Here is a 9760-nt window from a genome sequence, read left to right on the forward strand (position 1 = left end):
GTGTATCTCTGTGATACTGTGTGCAGAGAAAGAGAGAATGAGTGATAATAATGTGACGTGTAGCTTGGCCACTCGTATTTGTATCCCGAAATTAAAGGGATTGCACCAGCGCTAAATAAGATTAGACGAGTCTGGAGAAAAAGTGTGTGGGCGGAGGGTTACCAAACACAGATTTTGATCACATTGTACTAAATGTAATTTTCAGTCTGATGAAGATTAATGCTGTCCCTTTGTTAAAATCTCTGTAACTAAAATGAAATTGCTGTGATATATTTTTTTTTCATATATCACTGCAATATATTTTATATATATTTATTATTTTGCAGCACAGTGGTTAGCGCTGTTGCCTCACAGCAAGAAGGTCCTAAGTTAAATTCCACCATCAGGCCCGGGGTCTTTTTAGAGTTGTTTTAATCAGATATTGGACCTGTACATGATGTATTGCTGAATTTTGTTTTTGAGAAACATCCTGCAAAACAAATTCAAGCACACTAGCTTTCTGATATTCAGATATTGCATGAAAATGAAAATTGTGGGCGGTTAAGTGCAGACTGTGCTTGTCGGTTTGCAGTTCCTGGATAAAGTTTACAATAATGGACTAAGTTAGACTGGCACAGAGCAGCTATGGTGTTCATGGTCAGTGTTACAGGGTAACAGACATCAAATTAAATTTATGCTCCAAACCTGCATGCAAACCTACATCGTTTGAATGCAGGTTTCCAGCCAAGCAATCTTCTTCTGCCTTAGCTAACACAACATTTATGGCACATTACCTCCACCAACTGTTTATCAGTGAAATTGCCCCAGAAACGTCTCTTACATGGATGACAAGATATGAAAAGGTTCCTGTCTTTATGTGTGGAGTTTGCATGTTCTCACTCCTCCCAGACTCCAAAGACATGCAGTTAGTGGGGTTAGGTTAATTGGTAACTTTAAATTACCCATATTTAACCCCCCCCCCAAAACAAACAAACAAACAAACAAACAAACAAACAAACAAAACAAAACAAAAAAAAACAGTCAAAGTACTGTCAAAGTTAGGTTGAGGCACATGAGCAGAACTGAGCTGTAACTTTGAGAATTATCTGTGAGAGCTGTCTGCCCTCCAGCATTTGCCAAGAACAAACTCTCGTGCATGTGGTGGCTGCTTTGTGCGCTTGGCTGCTTACTTCTACATGCAAGGTTGTTGAATACCTTATAAGTCCCCCTCTACTCAAAGATGTCTTTTGATCATTTATTGTGCACGGCAGTGAATGAAATGGTTTATTTTTGGATATTTTTATATTATTCATGCTTAAAGTTGAAAGTTTGTCTGATTTTACCTTGAATGTGAGTTTAAGGCATGCCTTGTTGACGGTAGTTTGGATATTTCCGATCAAAAGTCACATTGCAAGTCATATTCATAGATTCATTCGTAGATTTTTCCGTAGTCATCTGTGAATAAATTCAGATTTAGCATACGAAAAAAATGTGACTGCAATATATTTTCCAATTAAATCCGAAAGATCAACTTTCTAGGCTGTCAGTAGCATGACAGACTGATGTGCTGACACAATACACATGGCAGCGAAATTTGATAGGGACAAAGTTGCACAAATTCAGGCATCTGACTTGGGGCATAGTTAAATCCTAAACGGCACATAAACACTTCCCTCAATAGCACAGCTGACAGCAAGCAATGGAGGTTCTCAGTTGCAGGAGGGTAATACAAACCCTCTGCAGGATCAACCGGCCATCTCAGTTGCCCTGGCAGCTGGCACAGCTATAGAGTTGTGTGTTGGCGGTTGACAAGTCAGAGGAGAGTCCTAGGTTGACAGGACGTGCTCCTCGTGTTCCTACATTCACAGGAACTACTGCCATTTTTATCGCTTTATCTCTTGTTTCATTCTTAAGCCTGTTTATTTTTTCATTTAATTTCACTTTCTGCGTCCCTTTGCCTTGTTTCGCTGGTTTCTTACCTGCCTCATTTCATGCTGAGAGATGACACAGTTAGGAGGACATGGTTAATCAGATTCATCCTTGAGCCTGAAGGAAGCAGCTTCTGTGTTTATGCAGCCGTCTCTTCACACTCTCTTTATTTTCTGCAGTGCTAGCATAATTCTAAAGGAGCCAGCTGGCTAAGATTGACTAATGAACATCCTTTGCTGAACTGTGGAAGAAAAATCAGGCATCATTTGTGCCAACTGTGTACAACTCCATTATAACACATTTTAGTTTATAATGTAGCCTAGTCATTTCTTGTGAGTTGACATTTCACACCAAACATTTAATACTTACAGTTAATAAGGTTATTTAGAAATATAAATGTATGCAGTTATTGGATATGCAGTTGTCAAAAAGGTGTGTTAATTTTTCACATTTAACTGATAGTAACTGATAGTAGATTGAGAGTCTGGTTGTTCTTTTGGGGGATCTGGGTGTGTGTATGTGCACATGCATGCACATCATTTCCATGTTGCTCGAAGGGGTTTACAACTGTCTAGAAAACATGTGCTTCAGTTTGGGAGGCCTCACTTATGGTTCCTCTACTTAGAAACTACTGACAACTGACAGTGTCACAGTGGACACAGCAGCCATGACCAGTGACACCTCAGATCACACAGTTCAATTTTATTTACTCATGAACAAACCCAAAGGAATGCATAGGAACATCAGGTTTTCAGATTAAGGGCTGACGACCAGAGATGGAAGGTGATGTGAGTAAAGTTACTGTACTGAAGCTGAATTTTTAGGCATCTATACTTGAGTATTTATTTCTCAGTAATTTCTTTACTTTTATTCCCTACATTTTTGCAAAAAATATCTACTTTCTGCTCCTTATATTTTTCAAAACAGGCTCATTATTTCAGGTTTAATGCATTTATGATGAATTGTTATTTCCCGTCACTGCGTGTCTTTAAATGTCGAACTGGTTTGAACCTACATGGAGGAAACAATAACACATACAAGACAATCCTATTTGTTTATCTAGTACAATAAAACCTATAATGCATGACTTGTAGCACAATAATGAGGAGTTAAAGTGGGCTGGGACATTCAGAATGGATTTTTTTGTGTAGGTGTTAATAAGCTATGATTACCAGTACATCAGTTTCTAGCTAGGGAGTCACATTTTTTAATCTGCAGGTAATTTTAAATAAAAGGTTTCTAATAGCTCAACAAATATCAGCAAACACAGACAAACTGTTTCTGTGCAGGTTGGCACACACTGTGTTTGCTAGCTATGGGTTGAAACACATTGTGTACTTGAACCTGTAGTTAGCAAACACAGTTATCTCACATTGATTTCCCAGTGAGAGAAAAGAATATTAGATAAATTTGCTCAGAGTAGGAGAAAAGTGTAAGAAAAACAGAGCAAGAGAGGAAGAAAGGTTATTTTCAAAGGTAAGGAATGCTTTGTGACATCTGATAAACCTCAAATTTAAAGTTTACATTTAAAGTCCTCATTTTATTTTAGAGTTGTTTTAATCAGATATTGGACCTGTACATGATGTGTTGCTGAATTTTGTTTTTGAGAAACATCCTGCAAAACAAATTCAAGCACACTAGCTTTCTGATATTCAGATATTGCATGAAAATGAAAATTGTGGGCGGTTAAGTGCAGACTGTGCTTGTCGGTTTGCAGTTCCTGGATAAAGTTTACAATAATGGACTAAGTTAGACTGGCACAGAGCAGCTATGGTGTTCATGGTCAGTGTTACAGGGTAACAGACATCAAATTAAATTTATGCTCCAAACCTGCATGCAAACCTACATCGTTTGAATGCAGGTTTCCAGCCAAGCAATCTTCTTCTGCCTTAGCTAACACAACATTTATGGCACATTACCTCCACCAACTGTTTATCAGTGAAATTGCCCCAGAAACGTCTCTTACATGGATGACAAGATATGAAAAGGTTCCTGTCTTCCATCCCATTCCTTCCATTTTTGGAAAAAACAAAACAAAACAAAAACAACAACTTTCAGGGATAAAGCATACCATAAAATATAGATTTGTTTTATTCTTGTACAGTGCGCAATATTTCATAGTAAATTTTTTATTGCACAACACTCTAAGCTGTCATGTTGCAACACTAAATGTTTTATGTATAAGTGCTAACTCCATGTTTGATCTTTTTGTGCCCCTGAAGTTACAGCTGGCAGTTCTATTTCAGACCCTTTTGTAGATTTCGATGCCTGGTGGACTTTGGACTAATGACCAACACAGAATGATATTGGATATAGCAGCTGCATCTTGACATGTAGCTCTGATAAATCACTCATATAGAGCAAATAAAACAACATGTGTATTAAAACAATGGAATTATTCTTTTTATATGTAATCTATAGATTAAATAATCTATAGGTGAAATGTGTGTAATCTATAGATTAAATTGATAGAATTAGTTTCTAATGTAAGTAGACAAATAATATTTTCGTTGTTGGACTTTAACAAAAGTGTCTCTACGTGGTGAGTGTCACCTATTGTGGGCTTTTACTACATGCAGAGAGGCTCGGCAACAACAAGTCTGACTCATCTCACTCCCTCCACTGGTAAAATTGGCAAGAGAAGGAAGCCTTCCAGTCGTGTTGCAAAGGGCAGTTAGTTGTGCAATAGTGAGCCCAGTATTTATTATTGTTATTTAGTTTTTTAAAGAGAGCTTAGGCATACTTATGTTTATGACTAGGTGATCCCTGTATCATGGAAGAAATCAGATATTACTGCATTACTACCTTGTCTTTTAAGAGGATATCGCACGAGAAGTTCAGAGAGTTCTCCCCCAAATGGAAAACGTGTGTCCAGTGACAAAAATATTCTCTGGTGCTAATGTAATGACCGATGATTGTCCTGAGCCATCTCTTCCACTATGCCCTTGGCTGATAGAGAACCCCCTTGTCCTCTATCCAGCTTCCTGTGCCGGCACAGGGCATGCTGCCCAGAATCCCAAATGTCAGTGGATGGCTTAAGAAATGACAGCTGCGTCTGCATCTTGAATGTCCACTGCTGTATTCTGAGAAGTTGGTGAATGGGACAAAGTGACATTTGCAGCAGGGTGCTCTTAACATCCTCTTGTCTCCTCTCTCGGCTTCCATCATGCCACCCCTTGTTTCCTGCCCTACTGTGACCATGGATCTACATAGGATACCAGTCTTCTTACCAGGTCAAACATCATGCTGTGTTTGACATTCATCATTTATTGATGGGCTGCTCTTTAATTGCAGCAGGAGAGTGCTTAGCTTCTCTGCTCTCACACTGGCTGATCCATGGGGAAGGCCCTCCTACTGAGGGCCCACATTTACTCAGCGTGCTGGGAGCACCACTGTTGACTTATAATGGTTGTGACACACAAAAAAAATAACCTGCAGGGTTGTTCCCCCCCCCCCCCCTTCTTTTTTCGTTTTGTTAGCATTTCACTCTCTGTTTACACTTCTTTCATTCTTGCTCAGAGGTGGGTATAGGGGCAGAAAATCAACCACCTAATGGAGCTAGAGTAAGAAGAGGGCTCAAAGTAAGCCTCAAGGCCTCTTAACCTGAATACGTATGCTTACAAAGTTTGCCATGTACACATGTAATTGTGAGAGAAATCTCAGGTCTGTCCAATGCCACAAGAACTACTATATTTATTAAGATAACCTTTGTATATTCAGCTGTGTATGTTAGCTGTTATGTAATTTTCAGAAGCCAGAAGCCCTGTAAAGATTAATTTTCTGAAGCCTGCCTTAACCTACACTAATCCTCACATGTGTATTATCCTGCAACCATGGCTGTCTTTCTTTCATTTACAACCCCTGACATAGGACTACGCCCCCACCCCCAGCCCCCTTTTTATCTAATCTGCATCTGGCATGGGATTAATTTGTCTTCATAAGCAGCTGCATTTGGTCAGTTGGTTAATTTTAGCAACAACAAGGCAGAGATTAAACTGTGATGAACATCATTCCTTATACAAACTGAGTGTGACAATGTTATTTTGCTTTTGCAGTGATACATGTCATGGTGTAAATTACATGGCATATGTTAATCCACGTGTTGTACTGTATCATCTGTATACTAGCAGTACAATCTACACTGATCCATATAAATATGAGGAAGTAAACAAGTTCCCATCTTGGTAATGGCATCTTGCACAAAAAATACTGTATGAAAAATCTCTTTAAATTCTTTGGTGTAATTTTAGCCAACTAAAAAAGGCTACAAGATTACAGAGGCACAAAATAGTTTAAGCAGTCAGGACTGTAATGTGTTATATTGCTATTCCCTGCTTCATTACTATCCTTAAACAAGACCCTAAATCATAACTGCTCCTTGACAACTGCTCAGTGTTCAACAGAGCTGATAGTGACATGACATGAGAAACTGAAAGGGTTGAACCAAATAAGCTTTAAAGAATTAAAATTAATACTGAGCAGAATTGAGTTTAGCTTATTGGTGCAGCCCTCCACAGCAGTCCTAGTTTCACATGTGGCCCCTTGAGAAATTTGATTGCCTGTCCCTTTTGCAACCAAATCCCCTTAAGCAAGGTTGCTCTGACACAAACTAACCCCAAAGCACTGGCTAATGTCAACTTGAATATTGAACATCAGCACATCTGCTCCTTGAACTCTTGATGTGTGTTCTGTATGGATTTTTGCATGTACGACTGAAAAGGAGAAAATTATATTTAAACTTTAAAAAGATGTCTTTCAGAAGATTAAAAATTGGGGTTTTTAATGTGCAAGTAAGCAATTGCTACTTTTATGCAGTACACATGAAATCCAGTGGGCACATCAACTGTGTAAACCTGGATTAATGCTGCGTCACCAGTGACAAGGTCACTAAAATGTCAAGCACAGGCTTGTTCTTCCCTCCCCGATACATGTACAATACTTTTAACACTTAAGTTACGTGTCATTGGTGCGAGACTAGAAAATCAATTTGTGCAAGCATCTGTTGAGAAAGCTTTGCTCTATCCATTCCTCTTGTGGACACTCAATATCAAATTGTTTTTCTCAGGTTTTCAAGGTTAAAAGAGAACAAAGTGAAGGGAAACAAGGAATTTTCAGTATTCCCAGAGGCTTAAGAGCAACATAATATTTGTAAAACATGAATAGATACACAAAAATTCAGTTAGACATTAGTGTCAAAGCAGTTTTTCTTTGCCTTGGAACCTTATACACTGCTGGTTCAATGCAAGTTTCACTATAAGATCAATCCACTGACGTATCTGTGGTCAATACTGATAGATACAGAAGAATATGACAGAGCTTTTCTCAGTTATTCAATCTTTTTTGTACCCTTTTCAATGAAAAGAAGGGTAAACGATCATGGTTAACAATATGCAGTACCCCCCACCTCCCCACCACCACCACAAAAAAACCCAACCTTTATTTTACAATGTTATTTATATTTTTGCCATTAATCATCACTGATATTAGAGAAGAGATAGGGTTATCTTGAATGTAGCTTTTTTATGAATGCATGACAGACTAAAAGGTCTACTACACCCATACAAACATTTCAGGGCTTTTTACACTGTCAAATGGCTGTCAAGAGACTCTGGGGATCACGTTTGAGGATTGGGCATCTGCATGACTGCCCTCAGCAACAGAGTGGCCATTAAACTCACTGGTGGCATTGCTCTAGCTGAATTTCAATGTAAACCATCTCCATTCTAAATGTCTAAAAGCCCATTTCTTCTGAACTGCTTGGCAATAAATCAGCAGGCAGTTATGCTCTTGCAGCTGTGAGACAAAAATCCAACAATAAGGAAAAAAATGCCACTACAACTGAATGACTAATATCAGTTCAAGCATTAGTCATTTAACTAACAACAGGGCATGAACAGAAGAATGTCAATACAAAATGCATGCCCATCACTTGTATTTCATTCAGGAGTAAATGAACAATTATCAGCACTGTCGCGTGAATTAAAACGTTTTTGCTTTGATAAATAACCTGTATCACTGGATCAGAAACCACGAGCAGGAACAGGAGCCTGAATTCAGTCTTGGTCATGGTGGCCTGTTGCCAGCTAAACCTTAACACATTTCTAAACTACTCAAACACTGGAAATCACATCACACATGGATGATAAGTCTAAAACAAACATAGGTGAAAAGACAGCACCAATAAATAAACATTTGAGGATAAAACGTATAGAAACCAAAATGTAAGCAAGTAAAAACAAAATACTAGTGTTTTTTTTTTTTTTAACTGAGAAGTGTTTTATGCAAAGGCAGAATCTGAAGGCAGATTGAAGGATAGTGCAGAGGTGACCACACCATAAAGTATTCCCTGTTTTAGTCTAAGTGGGAGCATAATGGGGGAAAAAATGGACATTGTGCTGGGCTGAAGCAGCTATCAATTAATTATGAAAATGTTTACTGAAGTTATAATTCAAGTGAAGAGTGGGGTTATTTTCTCTTAGTTGCAGCCAGAGGACTCTTCTTTTCTGAACGAATGCAGGTTTAAGGCACTTCTTACTGGCTTCACTTTTAAGAGCAGAAGGCTATGTTTGTCTTTCAGCAGCCTTATTTTGAACTTAAATGCACATGGAAAGTATCTCAGGTATATGAAACCACTGAGGTAAGATGTGAAACTCTCTAGTGACAGCTGGTGGGCAGGTGTGGAATGACAACAAACATTACATAACTTAATCACTGCTTCCATATAAATCCAGATCTTTGTAAACCATCATTTAAAAAAAAAGAAATTGATCTATGGTTACACAGTAAAATCACATTCCTCAGCCTCCCTGGAATGGTCTGCACGGGAGGGGGATCGCAGTTTTCAACCAGGTTACAGAACACTTGACCAGCTCTTAATCCTCTCCAGGATATTTAAAGGTCTGCTGAAGTTTGCCCAACCATTCTACATGTGTTTTGTAGCCTTGACAAGCAACGGGGCAGACCCAGGACATACTGGAAATGCTGGCTGGGGAATGCCTTGGTGTCCCCCTGGATGAGCTGGAGAAGGTGGCCAGGGGAGTGAGGTTTGGGTTTCTTTGTTTAAACTGACATGTCTGGAACTGGATAATTTGGAGAAAATGGGTGGTTGGGTATTTATAAACTTCTACATCGTGGAAACAGCTGATTTATTTATAACAGACTTCTTTAGGTCAGGAATGATCTACAGATCCAAATATGGGATTTACAGTTTTTCCTTATCACTTATATCACTATATTTATTTGAATACAACAGCAGTAAAATGGACATGGAGCAGTCAACTGTATCAGTATGTTCCAGTGTAGGAAACTGTTTCTTAGAAAAGCATCAAACTGTCCGTGAGACAGAAAATATTTCATCATACTGTGAAAAACAGCAGTGCCATTGAATTCTCTCAGTGAGATGTAAAGCTGAAATGTGTTTACAGAAAACAATTTACGCTGCCTCAGCTTTTAGAGTTTTACAGCTCTTATATGCTAACTGTGCAAAAAATATCCCTTTTTGATGAGAGAGCCTTTCACCCCTGTCAACACGATGTCGCTGCAGACATTTCAGTGAATGCAAAGTTTGAGCAAAGAGTTATTATTAGATCTTCTGTGATGAAATGAGTTAGATGTTACTGTCATCTTCCTGTTATTATGGGCAGGTGTGTGCATGGCCAATTTTTGTTAAACTTGTGAACCAGTGTGTGAATCTGTTATCATCTTGGAAATAGACACTGACATTTCATGCATGACAAAGCCACTTTCTTAGACATTTCACACGACCCTCATTCTCCACAGGTCTAATTTGCCTTGACCCTGCAACAACCGTGGTCTAATTACATTTACCTGTTAGAGAAAAATCCCATTTGTC

This window comes from Pelmatolapia mariae, linkage group LG5 (genome assembly GCF_036321145.2).
Source record: "Pelmatolapia mariae isolate MD_Pm_ZW linkage group LG5, Pm_UMD_F_2, whole genome shotgun sequence".
In the NCBI taxonomy this organism is placed as follows: domain Eukaryota; kingdom Metazoa; phylum Chordata; class Actinopteri; order Cichliformes; family Cichlidae; genus Pelmatolapia; species Pelmatolapia mariae.